This window comes from Chiloscyllium plagiosum, unplaced genomic scaffold (genome assembly GCF_037043375.1).
Source record: "Chiloscyllium plagiosum isolate Xiang-an unplaced genomic scaffold, Cpla_swu_hap1 HiC_scaffold_45, whole genome shotgun sequence".
Classification (NCBI taxonomy): Eukaryota; Metazoa; Chordata; class Chondrichthyes; order Orectolobiformes; family Hemiscylliidae; genus Chiloscyllium; species Chiloscyllium plagiosum.
The window spans coordinates 94,977,773-95,005,434 of record NW_028270183.1 but is presented as its reverse complement, the minus strand read 5'-3'; positions in this window follow the sequence as shown (position 1 = coordinate 95,005,434).

Sequence of the window (27,662 nt, the reverse complement as noted above, 5' to 3'; positions counted from 1 at the left end):
CCGACCCCAGCCTGACTCCCAACACCGTCCAACACCACCCCCAACCTGACCCTCACCGCCCTCCGCCTGACTCCTAACACCGTCCAACACCATCCACAACCTGACCCACACCGACCCCAGCCTGACTCCCAACACCGTCCAACACCATCCCCAAACTGACCCTCACCGCCCCCAGCCTGACCCTCACCAGCGTCCAAAACCGCCCCCAACCTGTCCCTCACCGCCTCCAGCCTAACTCTCACCGCCGTCCAACACTGCCCTCAGCCTGACCCTCACCGCTGTCCACACACCACCCCCAGCCTGATCCTCACCATCATTAAACACCACTCCCAGACTGACTCTCACCACAGTCCTCACATGGCCCTCAGTCTGAACCACAACGCTGTCCACACACCGCCCCCAGCCTGACCCTCACCACCGTCCAACACCACCCACAGCCTGACCCTCACCACCGTCCAACACCGTCCCCAGCCTGACCCTCACCGCCCCCAGCCTGACCCTCACCAACGTCCAACACCGTCCCCAGCCTGACACTCACCACCCCCAGCCTGACTCTCAACACCGTCCAACACCGCCCCCAACCTGACCCATACCACCCACAGCCTGACCCTCACCGCCATCCAGACACCGCCCACAGCCTGACCCTCACCACCCAACCCACACTCCGCCCCAGCCTGACACTCACTGACGTCCTCACAATGCTCCCAGCCTGTCCCTCACCGCTGCCCACACGCCGCCCCCATCCTGACTTTCACTGCCACCAACACACCACGACCAAGCCTGAGCCTCACCATCGTTCAACACCGCCCCAAGCCTGACCCACACCGCTGTTCAACATCGGTCCCAGCATGACACTCACCGCCATCAACACATTGCCACTAGCCTGACCCTCACCGACATTCACACACCGCCCTCAGCCTGACCCCCACTGCCATCCACACACCACCCCTAATCTGACTCTCACTGCCGTCCACACAACGCCCCCAGTGTGATGCTCACCGAGGTCCATGTTCCGCACAGAGCCAGACCCTCACCACTGTCCACACACCACCCCCAGCATGAACCTCAACACTATCCACACACCGTCCCCAGCCTGACCCTCACCAACGTCCATGCACCGTCCCCAGCCTGACCCATACCAACGTCCTACAACATTTGCAGCTTGACCCTCGCCACCCACAGTGTGACACTCACTGTTGCCCACGCACCGCTCACAGCCTGACCCTCACCACCATGCAACAACTCCCCAGCCTGACCCTCACCCCCGTCCACACACTGCCCAGAGCCTGACCCTCACCGCCTCCAGCCTGACTTGCAACACCGTCCAACACCGCCCCCAGCCTGACCCTCACTGCTGTCCACACACTGCACCCAGCCTGACCCTCACCGTCCCCAGCCTGACTCCCAATATCGTCTATCACCGCCCGCAACCTGACGCACACCTACCCCAGACCTGACCCTCACCACCGCTAAAAGTCGTCTCCAGCCTGACCCTCACCGCTGTTCACACGCCATCCCCAGCCTAATCCTCACCGCCATGCACATACTGCTCCCAGCCAGACCCTCACCACCATCCACACACCGCCCCCAGCCTGACCCTCAACAACATCCATGCACCGCACCCAGCCTGACCCTCACCGCCATCCTCACACCGCCCCCAGCCTGACCCTCACCGCCATCCACACACCACTCCCAGACTGACCCTCACCACTGTCCACAGACCGCCCCCAGCCTGACCCTCATCAACATCCATGCACCGCACCCAGCCTGACCCTCACCGCCATCCTCACACCGCCCCCAGCCTGACCCTCACCGCCATCCACACACCACTCCCAGCCAGACCCTCACCACTGTCCACACATCGCCCCAGCCATACCCTCACCGCCCTCAACACACCGCCCCTAGCCTGACACTCACTGCTGTCCACACACCGCTCCCAGCCAGACCCTCACCGCCGTGCACACACCGCCCCCAGCCTGACCCTCACCGCCATCCACACACCACCTCCAGACTGACCCTCACCACCATCCACACACCGCCCCCACCCTGACCCTCACCGCCATCCACACACCACTCCCAGACTGACCCTCACCACTGTCCACAGACCGCCCCCAGCCTGACCCTCATCAACATCCATGCACCGCACACAGCCAGACCCTCACCACTGTCCACACATCGCCCCAGCCTTACCCTCACCGCCCTCAACACACCGCCCCTAGCCTGACACTCACTGCTGTCCACACATCGCTCCCAGCCAGACCCTCACCGCCGTGCACACACCGCACCCAGCCTGACCCTCACCGCCTTCCTCACACCGCCCCCAGCCAGACCCTCACCGCCGTGCACACACCGCCCCCAGCCTGACCCTCACCGCCATCCACACACCACCTCCAGACTGACCCTCACCACCATCCACACACCGCCCCCAGCCTGACCCTCAACAACATCCATGCGCCGCACCCAGCCTGACCCTCACCGCCATCCTCACACCGCCCCCAGCCTGACCCTCACCGCCATCCACACACCACCCCCAGACTGACCCTCACCACTGTCCACAGACCGCCCCCAGCCTGACCCTCATCAACATCCATGCACCGCACCCAGCCAGACCCTCACCACTGTCCACACATCGCCCCCCTGCCTTACCCTCACCGCCCTCAACACACTGCCCCTAGCCTGACACTCACTGCTGTCCACACACCGCCCCCAGCCTGACCCTCACCACCGTCCAACACCGCCCACAGACTGACCTCACCCCCATCCAACACTGCCCCCAGCCTGGCTCTCACCACCGTCCACACACCGCCCCCAGCCTGACACTCACATCCGTACACACACCGCCCCCAGCCTGACACTCACCACCGTCCACACACTGTCCCCAGCCTGACCATGAACTGCCGTTCACACACGGCCCGGAGCCTGACCCTCACCATCGAACAACACCTCAAGCCTGACCCTCACCGCCATACATAAACCGCCCCGAGCTTGACCCTAACCGATTACCACACACCAACCAAGCCTGAAACCCAACACTGTCCAAACCCCCCTCCAACCGGACCCACATCGCCCCCAGCCTGTATTGCAACACCGTCCAACACTGCCCCCAAACTGACCCTCACCGTCCCCAACATGACTCCCAACACCATCCAACATCGCCCCCAACGTGACCCACACCGCACCCAGCCTGACTCCCAACAACGTCCAACACCGCCCTCAACCTGATCCACATCTCCCCCAGCCTGACCCTCACCGCCGTCCAAACACTGCCCCCATGCTGACCCTCGCCTCCGTCTTCACACTGCCCCCAGCCTGACCCTCACTGCTGTCCACACACAGCCCTCAGCATGACCTTCACTACCGTCCACACACCACCCTCAGCCTGACCCTCAACACTGTCCACACACCGCCCCCAGCCTGACCCTCACCACTGTTCACACATCACCCCAGCCAGACCCTCACCGCCATCCACACGCTGCCCTCAGCCTGACCCTCACCTCCGTTTTCACACCGCCCCAGCCTGACCCTCACTGCCACCCACACACCGCCCCCAGCCTGACCCTCACTGCCATCCACACTCCATCCCCAACCTGATTTCACCACCTTCCACACACTGCGCCAAGCCTGACTCTCACCGCCGTCCAACACCGCCCCCAAACTGACCCTCAGAGCCGCCTCCAACCCAGTCCAACACCTCACCTCGACCTCCAACCTAGGGCTTATCTAACAAAGAGAGGTTGACTGATTTCGGACTTTTGTCTTTGGGAAAAAGAAGGAAGAGAGGGGACCTAATTGAGGTGTACAAGATAATGAGAGGCATAGATAGAGTCGACAGCCAGATACTTGTTTTTAACCAGGGCAGAAATTGTTAACACGAGGTGTCATATTTTTAAGCTGTTTGGCGGAACATATAGAGGGGATGTCAGAGGCGGGTTCCTTACGCAGAGAGTTGTGAGAGCTTGGAATGCGTTGTCAGCTGCAGTTGTGAAAGTGATGCCATTGAGAATATTTAAGAGACTACTGGATATGCATATGGTCACAGACATTTGAGGGTTCGTTTGAAGGGCCTGTTCTGTGCTGTACTGTTCTATGTTATTTGTCCTATGTTCTGTGTTCGATGAAGTGCATCTGTACCTTTCGACCATCTGCAACCTGTACTGACAGTGACTGCTCCCTCACTACCTTAGAAACCATCCCCTCAGTATGTTTATCCCCAAAACACCTCGACAGAACATTCATGCCCTAAATACCTCGGAAAGCAAACCTGTTGCCCCCTTGGACCATGTTCATCCCCAAACTTGTTCTCACTGTGATGACCCACTGCCACCCCTAAGATTCGAGCCCAGGGCCCAGAACATTACTTGGGTCTCTGGATTGATCATACAATCCCTAAGATGTGGATGCAGGTCATTCGGCCTATCAGGTTCACACTGACCCTCGGCAGAGCATCCCACACTACCCCACTCTATCCCTGGATCCCTTCATTTTCTCTCGCTAACCCACGCAGCCTGCACATCTTTGGACAGTGAGAGGGAACTGGAGCACCCGGAGGCTGACACGGGGAGAATGTGCCAACTCCACACAGACAGTCGCCCAAGGCTGGAATCGAACCCGGGTGGGGTGAGGCAACACTGAGCCCCCGTGACAATCCGACCATCTCCTCCCCGTTGATGACCGTTTGATGTTTGTATCCGGGGAGTATCGAACCTGTCTCGCGTTTATTTAAAAAAGATTAGGGAAAAGGGCAATGCCTCCAAAAGCTCAAGATGCTTGGTTCCCCTCGAAAAAATATTTATATCAATTTCAAAAAGAGACTTTATTCACAAAAATAACTTTACGTACAAACATAGTCACTCAAGTTCGTCTCGGGTACAGTCTTTACAACAAGTCTTTGCCATGACATATATCCTCCCCTTGGCTGATTAACTGAAATGTTAGCTCTGAGCTATTCCTTCTGAATTAACATCACAAAGTTACATTGAGAAGGATCTTTGTGAAGTGCCTGTGTTCTGTATCTGTTCTCCCATGTACCCTGCCCTCCGAATACAATACCTTACAAAGCCTTAAACCTGTTTGTCAACTTGCAGCAGAAGCAGCCTCAGGGCATTGAACACAGACTGACTTACTCAGTGACGCTTGGATCAGGTCAAATTCTCAAGCAAACAGATGGCTGGGGATATTCAGCAGTATTCAGAAGGTAGCAACGGTGAAGAGAGAGAGGAACAATTCACATTTCAAGTGACCCTTCCTCAAAACGGTCTGCTCTGAAGGAACTTTCCCGCAGAAATCACTGATTGAAAGGTGAACTCTCTCTCTGTCTCTTTCTCCCTCCCCCTTCAGAGGTGTTGCCGAACATGCTGAATTTCTTCTGCAATCTCTATATTGATGGTTCAGGTCTCCAGCGCGTCCGTACAGATTGATTTTATTGTTGAATTCTCAAGCTTGCTCTATTAAAGGGATTGAATCCCTCTGCTACAAAGGGGGGTCAGTTACCACAGCTGACAGGTTTGTGATGCCAACATTGTTGGCTCAATCTCTATCATGTCTGAAATTATCATGAAGGCCCCAGCTTCTCAACATCGCCCCTCAACTAAGGTGTGTGACCCACCAGGCCTCTCTCTTTGACAAGACAGCAGCTCTTGGGTCCTCCTGGTCTATACTAACTTCCCAACTTTAAAAGGGCACTCCAGTAAGAGAGCTCTTTACATGGTTCAGGTCAAAATCCTGGAGCTACCTCCCTTACATCACTGGGAGACACCCAAGGACTGCAGCAGGAGAGTACAGCTCACCCCCACCTTCCAGGCAACTATTAGAGAGTGTGGGAATCACGTACAAGCCATATGTGAAAATAAGTTTTATAACAGGGTCACGGTGGATGGTCACTAAGACTGTTTCATTACCTGTATTGAAATCAGCGTAATGAAGAAGCAAAGGGTGGGTTGAAAATGACAATGATAGCCTTTCGTATGTTGGTGTTTATTAGAGTTTGTATCGACAGTATGAATGTTTGAGCACTTATTCAAGGGCATGCAGGTAGCTGCCAGAGGAAGTGATGGGGGCTGGTACAATTGTGACATTTAAAAGGCATCAGGATGAGGAAGTGAATAGGAAGGGTTTAGAGGGATAACAGCCAAGTGCTAGCAACTGGAATGAAATGAGATGAGAATATCTGGTTGGTATGGACGAGTTGGACAGGAGGGGCTGGTTCCAAGCTGTGCATTTCTGTGACTGAGTGCCTCTGAATAGTCTATAACAGAGAGTTTCAGACAGGGTTTGGTTTGTGTGTCTCTCTCATGCTTCCTCAGAATCTGCAAAACTCATGTCTCCAAATTTCCAGAAGACTCTATGAAATAGATAAAAAGAGGGTCAGTGCAGAGGGAGTGCAGCAATGTCAGAGGGTCAGTGCTGAGGGAGTGCTGCACTGTCAGAGGGTCAGTACTGAGGGAGTGCTGCACTGTCAGAGGGTCAGTACTGAGGGAGTGCTGCACTGTCAGAGGGAGAGTACTGAGGAAGTGCTGCACTGTCAGAGGGTCAGTGCTGAGGGAGTGTCACACTGTCAGAGGGTCATTGCTGAGGGAGTGCTGCACTGTCAGACGGTCAGTACTGAGGGAGTGCTGCACTGTCAGAGGGTCAGTGCTGAGGGAGTGTCACACTGTCAGAGGGTCAACACTGAGGGAGTGCTGCACTGTCGGAGGGTCAGTACTGAGGGAGTGCTGCACTGTCGGAGGGTCAGTACTGAGGGAGTGCTGCACTGTCAAAGGGTCAGTACTGAGGGAGTGCTGCACTGTCGGAGGGTCAACACTGAGGGAGTGCTGCACTGTCAGAGTGTCAGTACTGAGGGTGTGCCACACTCTCAGATGAGAAAGTGAGGTCTGCAGATGCTGGAGATCAGAGATGGAAATGTGTTGCTGGAAAAGCGCAGCAGGTCAGGCAGCATCTAGGGAACAGGAGAATCGACGTTTCGGGCATTAGCCCTTCTTCAGGAATGAGGAAAGTTGGTCCAGCAGGCTAAGATAAAAGATAGGGAGGAGCGACTTGGGGGAGGGGCGTCGGAAATGTGATAGGTGGAAAGAGGTCAAGGTGAGGGTGATAGGTCAGACTGGGGTGGGGGCGGAGAGGTCGGGAAGAAGATTGCAGGTTAGGAAGGCGGTGCTGAATTTGATGGATTTGACTGAGACAGGCTGGGGGGAGGGGAAATGAGGAAACTTGTGAAATCCGAGTTCATCCCTTGTGGTTGGAGGGTTCCTAGCCGGAAGATGAGGCGTTCTTCCTCCAACCGTCGTTTCGCTGTGGTCTGACGATGGAGGAGTCCAAAGACCTGCATATCCTTGGTGGAGTGGGAGGGGGAATTGAAATGTTGAGCTACAGGGTGGTTGGGTTGGTTGGTCCGGGTGTCCCAGAGGTGTTCCCTGAAACGCTCCACAAGTAGGCGGCCCGTCTCCCCAATATAGAGGAGGCCACATCGGGTGCAAAGGATGCAATAGACGATATGTGTGGAGGTACAGGTGAATCTGTGGCGGATATGGAAGTTTCCTTTGGGGCCTTGGAGGGAGGTGAGGGGGGAGGTGTGGGCGCAAGTCTTGCACCTCCTGCGGTTGCAGGGGAAGGTGCCGGGAGTGGAGGTTGGGTTGGTGGGGGGTGTGGATCTGACGAGGGAGTCACGGAGGGAGTAGTCTTTACGGAATGCTGATAGGGGAGGGGAGGGAAATATATCCTTGGTGGTGAGGTCCGTTTGGAGGTGGCGGAAATGGCGGCGGATGATGCGCTGTACATGGAGGTTAGTGGGGTGGTAGGTGAGGACCAGTGAGGTTCTGTCCTGGTGGCGGTTGGAGGGGCGGGGTTCAAGGGCGGAGGATCGGGAAGTGGAAGAGATGCGGTGGAGGGCATCGTCGACCACGTCGGGGGGGAAATTGCGGTCCTTGAAGAAGGAGGCCATCTGGGATGTGCGTTTTTGGAACTGGTCCTCCTGGGAGCAGATGCGGCGGAGTCGAAGGAATTGGGAGAATGGGATGGCGTTTTTACAGGGGGCAGGATGGGAGGAGGTGTAGTCCACGTAGCTGTGGGAGTCGGTTGGTTTGTAGTAGATTCCGTGTTGACATTCTCCCAATTCCTTCGACTCCGCCGCATCTGCTCCCAGGAGGACCAGTTCCAAAAACGCACATCCCAGATGGCCTCCTTCTTCAAGGACCGCAATTTCCCCCCGACGTGGTCGACGATGCCCTCCACCGCATCTCTTCCACTTCCCGATCCTCCGCCCTTGAACCCCGCCCCTCCAACCGACACCAGGACAGAACCCCACTGGTCCTCACCTACCACCCCACTAACCTCCATGTACAGCGCATCATCCGCCGCCATTTCCGCCACCTCCAAACGGACCCCACCACCAAGGATATATTTCCCTCCCCTCCCCTATCAGCATTCCGTAAAGACCACTCCCTCCGTGACTCCCTCGTCAGATCCACACCCCCCACCAACCCAACCTCCACTCCCGGCACCTTCCCCTGCAACCGCAGGAGGTGCAAGACTTGCGCCCACACCTCCCCCCTCACCTCCCTCCAAGGCCCCAAAGGAAACTTCCATATCCGCCACAGATTCAACTGTACCTCCACACATATCATCTATTGCATCCTGCACCCGATGTGGCCTTCTCTATATTGGGGAGACGGGCCACCTACTTGTGGAGCATTTCAGGGAACACGTCTGGGACACCCGGACCAACCAACCCTACCACCCTGTAGCTCAACGTTTCAATTCCCCCTCCCACTCCACCAAGGAAATGCAGGTCTTTGGACTCCTCCATCGTCAGACCACAGCGAAACGACGGTTGGAGGAAGAACGCCTCATCTTCCGGCTCGGAACCCTCCAACCACAAGGGATGAACTCGGATTTCACCAGTTTCCTCATTTCCCCTCCCCCCAGCCTGTCTCAGTCAAATCCATCAAATTCAGCACCGCCTTCCTGACCTGCAATCTTCTTCCCGACCTCTCCGCCCCCACCCCAGTCTGACCTATCACCCTCACCTTGACCTCTTTCCCCCTATCACATTTCCGACGCCCCTCCCCCAAGTCCCTCCTCCCTATCTTTTATCTTAGCCTGCTGGATCAACTTTCCTCATTCCTGAAGAAGGGCTAATGCCCGAAACGTCGATTCTCCTGTTCCCTAGATGCTGCCTGACCTGCTGCGCTTTTCCAGCAACACATTTCCATCTCACACTCTCAGATGGTCCGTTCTGAGGGAGTGCCACATTGTTAGAGGGACAGTACTGAGGGAGTGCTGCCCTGTCAGAGGGTCAGTACTGAGTGAGCACCACACTGTCAGAGGTTCAGTCCAGATGGCGAGCCTCACTATCAGAGGATCTGCACTGAGAGAGCACTGCACCACCAGAGGGTCAGTACTGAGGGAGTGTCTAATTGACAGAGGGTCAGTACTGAGGGAATGCTGCACTGTCAGAGGGTCAGTACTGAGGGATCACTGCACTGTCAGAGGTTCAGTCCTGAGGGAGTGTCGCACAGTCAGAGGGTCAGTACTGAGGGATTGCTACACTGTCAGACGGTCAGTACTGAGGGAGTGCAGAACTGTCAGAGGGTCAGTACTAAGGGAGTGCTGGACTGTCAGAGGGTCAGTACTGAAGGATCACTGCGCTGTCAGAGGGTCAGTACTGAGGGAATGCCGCACTGTCAGAGGGTCAGTACTCACGGATTGCTGCACTGTCAGAGTGTCAGTACTGAGGAAGTGCTGCACTGTCAGAGGGTCAGTACTGAGGCACTGCTGCACTGTCAGAGCGTCAGTTATGATGGAGTGCTGCACTGTCAGTGGGTCAGTACTGAGGGAGTGCTGCACTGTCTGAGGGTCAGTACTGAGGCACTGCTGCACTGTCAGAGGGTCAGTTTTAAGGGAGTATAGGACTGTCAGATGGTCAGTTTGAGGGAGAGCTGCACTGCCAGAGAGTCAGCACTGCGGGTATGCCGTACTGTCGAGGGACAGTCCTGTGGAAACGCTGCACTGTCAGAGGGTCATTACTGAGGGAGTGCTACACTGTCAGAGGATACTACTGAAGGAGTGCTGCGTTATCAGGGGGTCAGTAATGGGGGATTGCCGCAATGTCAGAGAGTCAATCTGGGGGCAGTGCTGAGGGAGCGCTGCACTGTCAGACAGTCAGTACTGAGGGAGTGCCACACTGTCAGAGGATCATGCCTGAGGGAGTGCTACACTGTCAGCGCACCAGTCTGGGGATACCTGCATTGTAAGAGAGTCAATATTGAGTGAGTGCCACACTATCAGATGGGCTGAATGGCCTAATTTCTCCTCTCATGTCTTGTGGTATATGAGGAATATCTGAAATTGTTCAGTACATTTCTGCCTCTGCTTCCTACATACCCTGCTCAGTAATGATTCCCATGTCCAGATTCCAGAGACTGTGTTCAAACACACCGTCTTCATTTGGTTACCATCGTCTTTTCCCAGGGATCGAGTTTTCGTTTCGTGTGACTGACCTGTCAGCTCAAAGGGATATTTTCATGCTGCAGGGCTGAGGTTTATTCTTCAGCTTTCGTGTGCTCATCCCAAATGAATCCCACTGTCCCACACTCAGCACAGTCGTACGTTCCTTATTTCTGAGCTTCCCAATGCTAATCCACATCCAGACTGACATCCTACACTCCTCCAAATCTCATTGCAGGCTATCTGCCTGGGAGAGAGCCAGTGCTAAGAGGGGAAACAGAATTCTGAAAGTACTTTACAGTGACATTAAGGGTGAATTGATAATGAGAGAAAGAGTAGGTTGTGGAACACAGTGAGAATTTGTGCATGGACCCAGAGGCTATAGTGAATGGATGCATTTTGTCAATGCTCATTGGGACAGGGTTGATATGAAATCGTGGAGATGCTCTGTGATACAATTAAATGAATTAGCATATAGAGAGAGAGATGGTTCTGAGTGGTCTGCCCTTCTTACAACCCAATAAATCCCCAAAGACGGTGGAAATGTATCTCAGTTTACCGAATGAGGTGTTGGAGGAAATAGCAGGTACACTTGCAAACATTTTCAAATCCCCTCTGGCCACAGGAGACGTGCCGTCGGACTGACCATGTGGTACTGTCATTCAAGAAGGAACATGGGATGTACCAGGCAGCTACAGGCCAGTCAGGCTAATATCGTGGGTGGGGCGTCTGTTGGAAGCAATTTTGCGAGATGGAATTAATCAGCATTTGCAGAGACTGGAGTTCATGAAGAACATTCAGAATGGTTGTATTAAGGAGGGGTCAGGTCTGACCAATGCGATTGCACTTTTTAAGGAGGTAACCAAGTGTGTAAATAAGGGCAATACTTTCCTGTCGTCTGCTTGGAGGTCAGTAAAGCTTTTATCAGGACCCATACTGGAAACTGATAGTGAACATAACAACTCAAGATCCAAGGAAGTTCACGCAGAATGCTGAGTGGCAGGAAGCAGACAGTGATGGCCCAGTTAGAAATCTCTGTCTGTTCATGTCTCACTGTTGGGGTCTTGCTGATGTGGTTGATAGAAAAGATTTAGATTTGAATGGTGGAGAGTTATCATTGGGTTCATGAATGATATGAAGTTTCGTTGGGTGACAAATACTGAGGATGATAGCCTGAGGTTACAGAAGGATGTAGATGGCCTTGTCAGATGGACTGATCAGTGACAACGGTTGAGGTGCCTGAAGACTCGAGGGTGATTAATGATGTGCCATTATTGAAGTAAGGCTGCAAGGAACAGCCATTGAACTATGGAGCTGTGAGCCTGATGGCAGTGGTGGGTAAGCTGTTGGTGGGCATTCTGAGAGACAATTTACATGCATTTGGAAAATCAAGAATTGATTAGGGATGGTCAGCTTGGCTTTGTTTGTGGAAATGATGTGTCCAACTTGATCGAGCTTTTGAAGGGATGACCAAGGAAACAGATGAGAAGGTTTCACATGGGAGATTGCTTAATAAAAGGTAAGATGAGATGGCACCCAAGGAGAGAGGACAGCACGGTGCCTCAGTGGTTTGATTCCCGGTGACTATCTGTGTGGAGTTTACACATTCTCTCTGTATCTGTTCGGGTTCCCTCCGGGTGCTCCAGTTTCCTCCCACCGCTCAAAGATGCCATGGGAAATGCAGTATTACAGGGATAGAGTAGAGGATGTGAGTCTGGGTGCGATGCTGTTCAGACAGTCAGTGTGGAGCCAATGGACGGAATGGCTTGCTTCTACACTGTAGGCATTCTAAAATTAATCCAGAGAGACAAGTCATCTTCTGGGGACCTGGGCTCCAATCTTGGACAGGGGTGGATGTGGGTCCTTACAGTCTGAAGGGGTTTGAACACAATCTGAGGGGGGAGCTGGACTGAGCCCTGAGCCCTGAAGTGTTGAGATGTGAATGTATTGTGGAGCTACTGCCTAAGGGGCTTTGGGGGTTAAACACAACAAAGTGATGCTTTCTTCGGTATTGAGGGAGCACTTTCTGAGGTATTGAGGAAGCACTTTCTGAGGTATTGAGGGAACACTTTCTGAGGTACTGAGCGAGCACTTTCTGAGGTACAGAGGGAGCACTTTCTGAGGTATTGAGGGAGCACTGTCTGAGGTACTGAGGGAGCACTTTCTGAGGTATTGAGGGAGCACTGTCTGAGGTATTGAGGGAGAACTATCTGAGATATTGAGGAAGCACTTTCTTAGATATTGAGGGAGCACTTTCTGAGGTATTGAGGGAGCACTTTCTGAGGTAGTGAGGGAGCACTATCTGAGGTACTGAGTGCACTATCTGAGGTACTGAGGGAGAACTATCTGAGGTATTGAGGGAGCACTTTCCGAGGTATTGAGGGAGCACTATCTTAGGTACTGAGGGAGAACTATCTGAGGTATTGAGCGAGCACTATCTGAGATATTGAGGAACAACTATCTGAGATATTGAGGGATCACTTTCAGAGGTATTGAGGAAGCACTTTCTGAGGTATTGAGAGAGCACTATCTGAGGTATTGAGGGAGCACTATCTGAGGTACTGAGGGAGAACTATCTGAGGTATTGAGGGAGCACTTTCTGAGGTATTGAGGGAGCACTATCTGAGGTACTGAGGGAGAACTATCTGAGGTATTGAGGGAGCACTATCTGAGATATTGAGGAAGAACTATCTGAGATATTGAGGGAGCACTTTCTGAGGTATTGAGGAAGCACTTTCTGAGGTACTCAGCGAGCACTTTCTGAGGTATTGAGGGAGCACTTTCTAAGGTATTGAGGGAGCACAGTCTGAGGTACTGAGGGAGCACTTTCTGAGGTATTGAGGGTGAAATGTCTGAGGTATTGAGGGAGAACTATCTGAGATATTGAGGAAGCACTTCCTTAGATATTGAGGGAGCACTTTCTGACGTATTGAGGGAGCACTTTCTGAGGTATTGAGGGAGCACTTTCTGAGGTACTGAGGGAGAACTATCTGAGGTATTGAGGGAGCACTATCTGAGATATTGAGGAAGAACTATCTGAGATATTGAGGGAGCACTTTCTGAGGTATTGAGGAAGCACTTTCTGAGGTATTGAGGGAGCACTTTCTGAGGTACTGGGCGAGCACTTTCTGAGGTACAGAGGGAGCACTTTCTGAGGTATTGAGGGAGCACTGTCTGAAGTACTGAGGGAGCACTTTCTGTGGTATTGAGGGAGCACTGTCTGAGGTATTGAGGGAGAACTATCTGAGATATTGAGGAAGCACTTTCTTAGATATTGAGGGAGCAATTTCTGAGGGATTGAGGGAGCACTTTCTCAGGTATTGAGGGAGCACTGCCTGAGGCACTAAGGGAGCACTTTCTGAGGTAGTGAGGGAGCACTTTCTGAGGTATTGAGGGATAACTTTCGGAGGTATTGAGGAAGATCTTTCTGAGGTATTGAGGGAGCACTATCTGAGGTACTGAGCGAACTATCTGAGGTACTGAGGGAGCACTTTCTGAGATACTGAGGGAGACCTATCTAAGGTACTGAGGGAGCACTTTCTGAGGTATTGAGGGAGCACTTTCACAGGTATTGAGGGAGCACTTTTTGAGGTATTGAGGGAGCACTTTCAGAGGTATTGAGGGAGCACTACCTGAGGTACTGAGGGAGAACTATCTGAGGTATTGAGGGAGCACATTCTGAGGTATTGAGGGAGCAATATCTGAGGTACGGAGGGAGAACTATCTGAGGTATTGAGGAAGCACTTTCTGAGGTATTGAGGGAGCACTTTCTGACGTATTGAGGGAGCACTTTCTGAGGTATTGAGGGAGCACTTTCTGAGGTACTGAGGGAGAACTATCTGAGGTATTGAGGGAGCACTATCTGAGATATTGAGGAAGAACTATCTGAGATATTGAGGGAGCACTTTCTGAGGTATTGAGGAAGCACTTTCTGAGGTATTGAGGGAGCACTTTCTGAGGTACTGGGCGAGCACTTTCTGAGGTACAGAGGGAGCACTTTCTGAGGTATTGAGGGAGCACTGTCTGAAGTACTGAGGGAGCACTTTCTGTGGTATTGAGGGAGCACTGTCTGAGGTATTGAGGGAGAACTATCTGAGATATTGAGGAAGCACTTTCTTAGATATTGAGGGAGCAATTTCTGAGGGATTGAGGGAGCACTTTCTCAGGTATTGAGGGAGCACTGCCTGAGGCACTAAGGGAGCACTTTCTGAGGTAGTGAGGGAGCACTTTCTGAGGTATTGAGGGATAACTTTCGGAGGTATTGAGGAAGATCTTTCTGAGGTATTGAGGGAGCACTATCTGAGGTACTGAGCGAACTATCTGAGGTACTGAGGGAGCACTTTCTGAGATACTGAGGGAGACCTATCTAAGGTACTGAGGGAGCACTTTCTGAGGTATTGAGGGAGCACTTTCACAGGTATTGAGGGAGCACTTTTTGAGGTATTGAGGGAGCACTTTCAGAGGTATTGAGGGAGCACTACCTGAGGTACTGAGGGAGAACTATCTGAGGTATTGAGGGAGCACATTCTGAGGTATTGAGGGAGCAATATCTGAGGTACGGAGGGAGAACTATCTGAGGTATTGAGGAAGCAGTTTCTGAGGTATTGAGGGAGCACTTTCTGAGGTACTGAGCGAGCACTTTCCGAGGTACAGAGGGAGCACTTTCTGAGGTATTGAGGGAGCACTGTCTGAGGTACAGAGGGAGCACTCTCTGAGGTATTGAGGGTGCAATGTCTGAGGTATTGAGGGAGAACAATCTGAGATATTGAGGAAGCACTTTCTTAGATATTGAGGGAGCACTTTCTGAGGTATTGAGGGAGCACTTTCTGAGGTATTGAGGGAGCACTATCTGAGGTACTGAGGGAGAACTATCTGAGGTATTGAGGGAACACTATCTGAGATATTGAGGAAGAACTATCTGAGATATTGAGGGAGCACTTTCTGAGGTATTGAGGAAGCACTTTCTGAGGTACTGAGGGAGCACTATCTGAGGTACTGTGGGAGCACTTTCTGAGATACTGAGGGAGAACTATCTAAGGCACTGAGGGAGCACTTTCTGAGGTATGAGGGGGCACTATCTGTGGTATTGAGGGAGCACTTTCTGAGGTATTGAGGGAGCACTTTCACAGGTATTGAGGGAGCACTTTTTGAGGTATTGAGGGAGCACTTTCAGAGGTATTGACGGAGCACTATCTGAGGTAGTGAGGGAGAACTATCTGAGGTATTGAGGGAGCTCTTTCTGAGGTATTGAGCGAGCAATATCTGAGGTACTGAGGGAGAACTATCTGAGGTATTGAGGGAGCACTATCTGAGATATTGAGGAAGAACTATCTGAGATATTGAGGGAGCACTTTCTGAGGTACTGAGGGAGCACCTTCTGAGGTACTGCGGGAGCACTTTCTGAAGTATTGTGGGAGCACTTTCTGAGGTAGAGGGAGACCTTTTTGAGGTACTGAGGAAGCACTTTCTGAGCTATTGAGGGAGCAATGTCTGAGGTACTGAGAGAACAATTTCTGAGGTACTGAGAGAGCACTTTCTGAGGTATTGGGGGAGCACTGTCTGAGGTACTGAGGGAGCACTTCCTGAGGTATTGAGGGAGCACTTTCTGAGGTACTGAGGGAGCACATTCAGAAGTGCTGAGTAAGCACGATCTGAGGTACTGAGGGAAAACTATCTGAGGTACTGAGGAAGCACTTTCTGAGGTATTGAAGAGCAATTTCTGAGGTACTGATTGTGCAGTATCTGAGGTACTGAAGGAGAACTATCTAAGGTACTGAGGGAGCACTTTCTGAGGTACTGAGGGAGCACTGTCTGAGATATTGAGGGTGCACCTTCAGAGGTACTGAGGGAGCACATTCTGACGTACTGAGGAATCTCTCTGAGGTACTGAGGAGGCACGTTCTGACGTATTGAGGAAGCACTATCTGAGGTACTGAGGGAAAACTATCTGAGGTACTGAGGAAGCACTTTCTGAGGTACTGAGGGAGAACTATCTAAGATATTGAGGGAGCACTTTCTGAGGTACTGAGGGAGCACTTTCTGACGTATTGAGGGAGGACTTTCTCAGGTACTGAGGGAGCACTTTCTGAGGTACTGTGGGAGCACTTTCAGAGGTATTGAGGGAGCACTGTCTGAGGTACTGAGGGAGCACTTCCTGAGGTATTGAGGGAGCGCTTTCTGAGGTATTGAGGGAGCACTTTCTGAGGTACTGAGGAAGCACTATCTGCGGTACTGAGGGAAAACTATCTGAGGACCGGAGGAAGCACTTTCTGAAGTATTGAGGGAGCACTTTCTGAGGTACTCAGTGTGCATTATCTGAGGTACTGAGGGAGCACTTTCTGAGGTACTGAGTGTGCACTATCTGAGGTACTGAGGGAGCACTTTCTGAGGTACTGAGAGAGAACTATCTAAGGTACTGAGGGAGCACTTTCTGAGGTACTGAGGGAGCACTTTCTGAGGTACTGAGGGAGAACTATCTAAGGTACTGAGGGAGCACTTTCTGAGATATTGAGGGAACACTTTCGGAGGTATGAGGGAGAAATATCTGAGGTATTGCGGGAGCACTTTCTGAGGTATTGAGGGAGCGCATTTCGAGATATTGAGGGTGCACTTTCAGAGGTATTGAGGGAGAACTATCTGAGGTATTGAGGGAGAACTATCTGAAATATTGAGGGAGCACTTTCTGAGGTATTGAGGGAGCACTATCTGAGGTACTGAGGCAGAACTATCTGAAATATTGAGGGAGCACTTTCTGAGGTACTGACGGAGCACTTTTTGAGGTATTGAGGGATCACTTTCAGAGGTATTGAGGGAGCACTATCTGAGGTATTGAGTGTGAAATATCTGAGGTATTGAGGGAGCACTTCCTGAGGTATTGAGGGAGCACTTTCTGAGGTACTGAGGGAGCACTTTCTGAGGTATTGATGGAGCACTTTCTGAGGTACTGAGGGAGAACTTTCTGAAATACTGAGGAAGCACTTTCTGTTCTATTGAGGGAGCACTGTCTGAGGTACTGAGAGAATACTTTCTGAGGTACTGAGAGAGCACTTTTTGAGGTATTGGTGGAGCACTGTCTGAGGTACTGAGGTAGCACTTCCTGAGGTATTGAGGGAGCACTTTCTGAGGTACTGAGGGAGCACATTCAGACGTACTGAGTAAGCACGATCTGAGGTACTGAGGGAAAACTATCTGAGGTACTGAGGAAGCACTTTCTGAGGTATTGAAGAGCAATTTCTGAGGAACTGATTGTGCACTATCTGAGGTACTGAGGGAGAACTATCTAAGGTACTGAGGGAGCACTTTCTGAGGTACTGAGGGAGCACTTTCTGAGATATTGAGGGTGCACTTTCAGAGGTACTGAGGGAGCACATTCTGACGTACTGAGGAATCACTATCTGAGGTACTGAGGATGCACTTTCTGAAGTATTGAGGGAGAACTATCTGAGATATTGAGGCAGAAATATCTGAGATGTTGAGGGATGACTTTCTGAGGTATTGAGGGAGCACTTTCTGTGGCATTGAGGGAGCACTGTCTGAGGTATTGAGGGAGCACTGACTGAGGTATTGAGGGAGAAATGTCTGAGGTATTCAGGGAGCACTTTCTGAGGTATTGAGGGAGCACTTTCTGAGGTATTGAGGGAGCACTGTCTGAGGTATTGAGAGAGATCTATCTGAGATATTCAGGGAGCACTTTCTTAGATATTGAGGGAGCACTTTCTGTGGTACTGAGGGAGCACTATCTGTGGGACTGAGAGAAAACTATCTGAGGTACTGAGGAAGCACTTTCTGAGGTACTGAGGTAGCACTTCCTGAGGTATTGATGCAGCACTTTCTGAGGTATTGAGGGAGCACTTTCTGAGGTACTAAGGGAGCACTTTCTGTTCGATTGAGGGAGCACTGTCTGAGGTGCTGAGAGAATACTTTCTGAGGTACTGAGAGAGCACTTTTTGAGGTATTGGTGGAGCACTGTCTGGGGTACTGAGGGAGCACTTCCTGAGGTATTGAGGGAACACTTTCTGAGGTACTGAGGGAGCACATTCAGACGTACTGAGTAAGCACGATCTTAGGTACTGAGGGAAAACTATCTGAGGTACTGAGGAAGCACTTTCTGAGGTATTGAAGAGCAATTTCTGAGGTACTGATTGTGCACTATCTGAGGTACTGAGGGAGAACTATCTAAGGTACTGAGGGAGCACTTTCTGAGGTACTGAGGGAGCACTTTCTGAGATATTGAGGGTGCACTTTCAGAGGTACTGAGGGAGCACATTCTGACGTACTGAGGAATCACTATCTGAGGTACTGAGGATGCACTTTCTGAAGTATTGAGGGAGAACTATCTGAGATATTGAGGCAGAAATATCTGAGATGTTGAGGGATGACTTTCTGAGGTATTGAGGGAGCACTTTCAGTGGCATTGAGGGAGCACTGTCTGTGGTATTGAGGGAGCACTGACTGAGATATTGAGGGAGAACTGTCTGAGGTATTCAGGGAGCACCTTCTGAGGTACTGAGGGAGCACTTTCTGAGGTATTGAGGGAGCACTGTCTGAGGTATTGAGAGAGATCTATCTGAGATATTCAGGGAGCACTTTCTTAGATATTGAGGGAGCACTTTCTGTGGTACTGAGGGAGCACTATCTGTGGGACTGAGAGAAAACTATCTGAGGTACTGAGGAAGCACTTTCTGAGGTACTGAGGTAGCACTTCCTGAGGTATTGAGGGAGCACTTTCTGAGGTATTGAGGGAGCACTTTCTGAGGTACTAAGGGAGCACTTTCTGAGGTATTGAGGGAGCACTTTCGGAGGTACTGAGGAAGCACTTTCTGAGGTATTGAGGGAGCACTGTCTGAGAAACTGAGTGTGCACTATCTGAGGTACTGAGGGAGCACTTTCTGAGGTACTGAGGGAGAACTATCTAAGGTACTGAGGGAGCACTTTCAGTGGCATTGAGGTAGCACTGTCTGAGGTATTGAGGGAGCACTGACTGAGGTATTGAGGGAGAACTGTCTGAGGTATTCAGGGAGCACTTTCTGAGGTACTGAGGGAGCACTTTCTGTGGTATTGAGGGAGCACTGTCTGATGTATTGAGAGAGATCTATCTGAGATATTCAGGGAGCACTTTCTTAGATATTGAGGGAGCACTTTCTGTGGTACTGAGGGAGCACTATCTGTGGGACTGAGAGAAAACTATCTGAGGTACTGAGGAAGCACTTTCTGAGGTACTGAGGTAGCACTTCCTGAGGTATTGAGGGAGCACTTTCTGAGGTATTGAGGGAGCACTTTCTGAGGTACTAAGGGAGCACTTTCTGAGGTATTGAGGGAGCACTTCCGGAGGTAATGAGGAAACACTTTGTGAGGTATTGAGGGAGCACTGTCTGAGAAACTGAGTGTGCACTATCTGAGGTACGGAGGGAGCACATTCTGAGGTACTGAGGGAGAACTATCTAAGGTACTGAGGGAGCACTTTCTGAGATATTGAGGGAGCACTTTCTGAGGTATTGGGGAGCACTGTCTGAGGTACTAATGGAGCACTTTCTGAGGTACTGAGGGAGCACTTTCTGAGGTACTGATGGAGAACTATCTAAGGTACTGAGGGAGCACTTTCTGAGATATTGAGGGAGCACTTTCGGAGGTATGAGGGAGAAATATCTGAGGTATTGCGGGAGCACTTCCTGAGGTATTGAGGGAGCACATTTCGAGATATTGAGGGTGCACTTTCAAAGGTATTGAGGGAGAACTATCTGAGGTATTGAGGGAGAATTATCTGAAATATTGAGGGAGCACTTCCTGAGGTATTGAGGGAGCGCTTTCTGAGGTATTGAGGGAGCACTTTCTGAGGTACGGAGGAAGCACTATCTGCGGTACTGAGGGAAAACTATCTGAGGTACTGAGTGTGCACTATCTGAGGTACTGAGGGAGCACTTTCTGAGGTACTGAGAGAGAACTATCTAAGGTAATGAGGGAGCACTTTCAGAGGTACTGAGGGAGCACTTTCTGAGATATTGAGGGTGCACTTTCAGAGGTACTGAGGGAGCACATTCCGACGTCTTGAGGAATCACTATCTGAGGTACTGAGGATGCACTTTCTGAAGTATTGAGGGAGAACTATCTGAGACATTGAGGCAGAAATATCTGAGATGTTGAGGGATGACTTTCTGAGGTATTGAGGGAGCACTTTCCGTGGCATTGAGAGAGCACTGTCTGAGGTATTCAGGGAGCACTTTCTGAGGTACGGAGGGAGCACTTTCTGAGGTATTGAGGGAGCACTGTCTGAGGTATTGAGAGAGATCTATCTGAGATATTCAGGGAGCACTTTCTTAGATATTGAGGGAGCACTTTCTGAGGTACTGAGGGAGCACTGTCTGTGGGACTGAGAGAAAACTATCTGAGGTACTGAGGAAGCACTTTCTGAGGTACTGAGGTAGCACTTCCTGAGGTATTGAGGGAGCACTTTCTGAGGTATTGAGGGAGCACTTTCTGAGGTACTACGGGAGCACTTTCTGAGGTATTGAGGGAGCACTTTCTGAGGCACTGAGAAAGCACTTTCTGAGGTATTGAGGGAGCACTGTCAGAGACTGAGTGTGCACTATCTGAGGTACTGAGGGAGCAGTTTCTGAGGTACTGAGGGAGAACTATCTAAGGTACTGAGGAGCACTTTCTGAGATATTGAGGGAGCACTTTCTGAGGTATTGGGGAGCATTGTCTGAGGTACTAATGGAGCACTTTCTGAGGTACTGAGGGAGCACTTTCTGAGGTACTGAGGGAGAACTATCTAATGTGCTGAGGGAGCACTTTCTGAGATATTGAGGGAGCACTTTCGGAGGTATGAGGGAGAAATATCTGAGGTATTGCGGGAGCACTTTCTGAGGTATTGAGGAAGCGCATTTCGAGATATTGGGGGTGCACTTTCAGAGGTATTGAGGGAGAACTATCTGAGGTATTGAGGGAGAACTATCTGAAATATTGAGGGAGCACTTTCTGAGGTATTGAGGGAGCACTATCTGAGGTACTGAGGCAGAACTATCTGAAATATTGAGGGAGCACTTTCTGAGGTACTGACGGAGCACTTTTTGAGGTATTGCGTGATCACTTTCTGAGGTATTGAGGGAGCACTATCTGAGGTATTGAGGGCGAAATATCTGAGGTATTGTGGGAGCACTGCCTGAGGTATTGAGGGAGCACTTTCTGAGGTACTGAGGGAGCACTTTCTGAGGTATTGATGGAGCACTTTCTGAGGTACTGAGGGAGAACTTTCTGAAGTACTGAGGAAGCACTTTCTGTTCTATTGAGGGAGCACTGTCTGAGGTACTGAGAGAATACTTTCTGAGGTACTGAGAGAGCACTTTTTGAGGTATTGGTGGAGCACTGTCTGAGGTACTGAGGGAGCACTTCCTGAGGTATTGAGGGAGCACTTTCTGAGGTACTGAGGGAGCACATTCAGACGTACTGAGTAAGCACGATCTGAAGTACCGAGGGAAAAATATCTGGGGTACTGAGGAAGCACTTTCTGAGTCATTGAAGAGCAATTTCTGAGGTACTGATTGTGCACTATCTAAGGTACTGAGGGAGCACTTTCTGAGGTACTGAGGGAGCACTTTCTGAGATATTGAGGGTGCACTTTCAGAGGTACTGAGGGAGCACATTCTGACGTACTGAGGAATCACTATCTGAGGTACTGAGGATGCACTTTCTGAAGTATTGAGGGAGAACTATCTGAAATATTGAGGCAGAAATATCTGAGATGTTGAGGGATGACTTTCTGAGGTATTGAGGGAGCACTTTCAGTGGCATTGAGGGAGCACTGTCTGAGGTATTGAGGGAGCACTGACTGAGGTATTGAGGGAGAACTGTCTGAGGTATTCAGGGAGCACTTTCTGAGGTACTGAGGGAGCACTTTCTGAGGTATTGAGGGAGCACTGTCTGAGGTATTGAGAGAGATCTATCTGAGATATTCAGGGAGCACTTTCTTAGATATTGAGGGAGCACTTTCTGAGGTACTGAGGGAGCACTATCTGTGGGACTGAGAGAAAACTATCTGAGGTACTGAGGAAGCACTTTCTGAGGTACTGAGGTAGCACTTCCTGAGGTATTGAGGGAGCACTTTCTGAGGTATTGAGGGAGCACTTTCTGAGGTACTAAGGGAGCACTTTCTGAGGTATTGAGGGAGCACTTTCGGAGGTACTGAGGAAGCACTTTCTGAGGTATTGAGGGAGCACTGTCTGAGAAACTGAGAGTGCACTATCTGAGGTACTGAGGGAGTACTTTCTGAGGTACTGAGGGAGAACTATCTAAGGTACTGAGGGAGCACTTTCAGTGGCATTGAGGGAGCACTGTCTGAGGTATTGAGGGAGCACTGACTGAGGTATTGAGGGAGAACTGTCTGAGGTATTCAGGGAGCACTTTCTGAGGTACTGAGGGAGCACTTTCTGAGGTATTGAGGGAGCACTGTCTGAGGTATTGAGAGAGATCGACCTGCATATTCAGGGAGCACTTTCTTAGATTTTGTGGGAGCACTTTCTGTGGTACTGAGGGAGCACTATCTGTGGGACTGAGAGAAAACTATCTGAGGTACTGAGGAAGCACTTTCTGAGGTACTGAGGTAGCACTTCCTGAGGTATTGAGGGAGCACTTTCTGAGGTATTGAGGGAGCACTTTCTGAGGTACTAAGGGAGCACCTTCTGAGGTATTGAGGGAGCACTTTCGGAGGTACTGAGGAAGCACTTTCTGAGGTATTGAGGGAGCACTTTCGGAGGTACTGAGGGAGCACTTTCTGAGGTATTGAGGGAGCACTTTCTGAGGTACTAAGGGAGCACTTTCTGAGGTATTGAGGGTGCACTATCTGAGGTACTGAGGGAGCACTTTCTGAGGTACTGAGGGAGAACTATCTAAGGTACTGAGGGAGCACCTTCTGAGATATTGAGGGAGCACTTTCTAAGGTATTGGGGAGCACTGTCTGAGGTACTAATGGAGCACTTTCTGAGGGACTGGGGGAGCACTTTCTGAGGTACTGAGGGAGAACTATCTAAGATACTGAGGGAGCACTTTCTGCGATATTGAGGGAGCACTTTCGGAGGTATGAGGGAGAAATATCTGAGGTATTGCGGGAGCTCTTTCTGAGGTATTGAGGGAGCGCATTTCGAGATATTGAGGGTGCACTTTCAGAGGTATTGAGGGAGAACTATCTGAAATATTGAGGGAGCACTTTCTGAGGTATTGAGGGAGCACTATCTGAGGTACTGAGGCAGAACTATCTGAAATATTGAGGGAGCACTTTCTGAGGTACTGACGGAGCACTTTTTGAGGTATTGAGGGATCACTTTCAGAGGTATTGAGGGAGCGCTATCTGAGGTATTGAGGGTGAAATATCTGAGGTATTGAGGGAGCACTTCCTGAGGTATTGATGGAGCACTTTCTGAGGTACTGAGGGAGAACTTTCTGAAGTACTGAGGAAGCACTTTCTGTTCTATTGAGGGAGCACTGTCTGAGGTACTGAGAGAATACTTTCTGAGGTACTGAGAGAGCACTTTTTGAGGTATTGGTGGAGCACTGTCTGAGGTACTGAGGGAGCACTTCCTGAGGTATTGAGGGAGCACTTTCTGAGGTACTGAGGGAGCACATTCAGACGTACTGAGCAAGCACGATCTGAAGTACTGAGGGAAAACTATCTGAGGTACTGAGGAAGCACTTTCTGAGGTATTGAAGAGCAATTTCTGAGGTACTGATTGTGCACTATCTGAGGTACTGAGAGAGAACTATCTAAGGTACTGAGGGAGCACTTTCTGAGGTACTGAGGGAGCACTTTCTGAGATATTGAGGGTGCACTTTCAGAGGCACTGAGGGAGCACATTCTGACGTACTGAGGAATCACTATCTGAGGTACTGAGGATGCACTTTCTGATGTATTGAGGGAGAACTATCTGAGATATTGAGGCAGAAATATCTGAGATGTTGAGGGATGACTTTCTGAGGTATTGAGGGAGCACTTTCAGTGGCATTGAGGGAGCACTGTCTGTGGTATTGAGGGAGCACTGACTGAGGTATTGAGGGAGAACTGTCTGAGGTATTGAGAGAGATCTATCTGAGATATTCAGGGAGCACTTTCTTAGATATTGAGGGAGCACCTTCTGAGGTACTGAGGGAGCACTATCTGTGGGACTGAGAGAAAACTATCTGAGGTACTGAGGAAGCACTTTCTGAGGTACTGAGGTAGCACTTTCTGAGGTAGTGAGGGAGCACTTTCTGAGGTACTAAGGGAGCACTTTCTGAGGTATTGAGGGAGCACTATCTGAGGTACTGAGGCAGAACTATCTGAAATATTGAGGGAGCACTTTCTGAGGTACTGACGGAGCACTTTTTGAGGTATTGAGGGATCACTTTCAGAGGTATTGAGGGAGCACTATCTGAGGTATTGAGGGTGAAATATCTGAGGTATTGAGGGAGCACTTCCTGAGGTATTGAGGGAGCACTTTCTGAGGTACTGAGGGAGCACTTTCTGAGGTATTGATGGAGCACTTTCTGAGGTACTGAGGGAGAACTTTCTGAAGTACTGAGGAAGCACTTTCTGTTCTATTGAGGGAGCACTGTCTGAGGTACTGAGAGAATACTTTCTGAGGTACTGAGAGAGCACTTTTTGAGGTATTGGTGGAGCACTTTCGGAGGTACTGAGGAAGCACTTTCTGAGGTATTGAGGGAGCACTGTCTGAGGTACTGAGGGAGAACTATCTAAGGTACTGAGGGAGCACTTTCAGTGGCATTGAGGGAGCACTGTCTGAGGTATTGAGGGAGCACTGACTGAGGTATTGAGGGAGAACTGTCTGAGGTACTGAGGGAGCACTTTCTGAGGTATTGAGGGAGCACATTTCGAGATATTGAGGGTGCACTTTCAGAGGTATTGAGGGAGAACTATCTGAGGTATTGAGGGAGAACTATCTGAAATATTGAGGGAGCACTTTCTGAGGTATTGAGGGAGCAATATCTGAGGTACTGAGGCAGAACTATCTGAAATACTGAGGGAGCACTTTCTGAGGTACTGACGGAGCACTTTTTGAGGTATTGAGGGATCACTTTCAGTGGTATTGAGATAGCACTATCCGAGGTATTGAGGGCGAAATATCTGAGGTATTGAGGGAGCACTTCCTGAGGTATTGCGGGAGCACTTTCTGAGGTACTGAGGGAGCACTTTCTGAGGTATTGATGGAGCACTTTCTGAGGTACTGAGGGAGAACTTTCTGAAGTACTGAGGAAGCACTTTCTGTTCTATTGAGGGAGCACTGTCTGAGGTACAGAGAGAATACTTTCTGAGGTACTGAGAGAGCACTTTTTGAGGTATTGGAGCACTGTCTGAGGTACTGAGGGAGCACTTCCTGAGGTATTGAGGGAGCGCTTTCTGAGGTATTGAGGGAGCACTTTCTGAGGTACTGAGGAAGCACTATCTGCGGTACTGAGGGAAAAATATCTGAGGAACGGAGGAAGCACTTTCTGAGGTATTGAGGGAGCACTTTCTGAGGTACTCAGTGTGCACTATCTGAGGTACTGAGGGAGCACTTTCTGAGGTACTGAGGGAGAACTATCTAAGATATTGAGGGAGCACTTTCTGAGGTACTGAGGGAGCACATTCTGACGTATTGAGTGAGGACTTTCTGAGGTACTGAGGGAGCACTTTCTGAGGTTCTAAGGGAGAAATTTCTGAGGTATTGAGGGAGTACTGTCTGAGGTATTGAGGGAGCACTTTCTGAGGTACTAAGGGAGAACTTTCTGAGGTATTGAGGGAACACTTTCTGAGGTAGTGAGGGAGCTCTGTCTGAGGTATTGAGGGAGCACTTTCTGAGCTACTAAGGGAGAACGTTCTGAGGTATTGAGGGAACACTTTCTGAGGTAGTGAGGGAGCACTTTCTGAGGTACTAAGGGAGAACTTTCTGAGGTATTGAGGGAACACTTTCTGAGGTAGTGAGGGAGCTCTGTCTGAGGTATTGAGGGAGCACTTTCTGAGCTACTAAGGGAGAACTTTCTGAGGTATTGAGGAAACACTTTCTGAGGTAGTGAGGGAGCACTTTCTGAGGTACTGAAGGTGCTCTTTCTGAGGTACTGAGGGATCACTTTCTGAGATACTGAGGGAGCACTTCGTGATGTATTGAGGGAGCACTATCTGAGGAATTGAGGGAGCATTATCTGAGGTACTGAGGGCGAACTATGTGAGCTATTGGAGAGGCAATTTCTGATGTATTGAGGGAGCACTTTCTGAGGTATTGAGGGAGCACTATCTGAGATACTGAGGGAGGACTATCTGAGGTACTGAGGGAGCACTTTCTGAGGTACTGAGAGAGAACTATCTAAGGTACTGAGGGAGCACTTTCTGAGGTACTGAGGGAGCACATTCTGACGTACTGAGGAATCACTATCTGAGGTAATGAGGTAAAACCATCTGAGGTACTGAGGAAGCACTATCTGAAGTATTGAGGGAGAACTATCTGAGATATTGAGGCCGAATTATCTGAGATATTGCGGAGCACTTTCTGAGGTATTGAGGGTGCACTTTCAGTGGCATTGAGGGAGCACTTTCTGAGGTACTGAGGAGGCACTTTCTGACGTATTGAGGAAGCACTATCTGAGGTACTGAGGGAAAACTATCTGAGGTACTGAGGAAGCACTTTCTGAGGTACTGAGGGAGAACTATCTAAGATATTGAGGGAGCACTTTCTGAGGTACTGAGGGAGCACTTTCTGACGTATTGAGGGAGGACTTTCTGAGGTACTGAGGGAGCACTTTCTGAGGTACTAAGGGAGAACTTTCTGAGGTATTGAGGGAGCACTGTCTGAGGTATTGAGGGAGCACTTTCTGAGGTACTAAGGGAGAACTTTCTGAGGTATTGAGGGAACACTTTCTGAGGTAGTGAGGGAGCTCTGTCTGAGGTATTGAGGGAGCACTTTCTGAGCTACTAAGGGAGAACTTTCTGAGGTATTGAGGGAATACTTTCTGAGGTAGTGAGGGAGCACTTTCTGAGGTACTGAAGGTGCTCTTTCTGAGGTACTGAGGGATCACATTCTGAGATACTGAGGGAGCACTTCGTGATGTATTGAGGGAGCACTATCTGAGGAATTGAGTGAGCATTATCTGAGGTACTGAGGGCGAACTATGTGAGCTATTGGAGAGGCAATTTCTGAGGTATTGAGGGAGCACTTTCTGAGGTATTGAGGGAGCACTATCTGAGGTACTGAGGGAGGACTATCTGA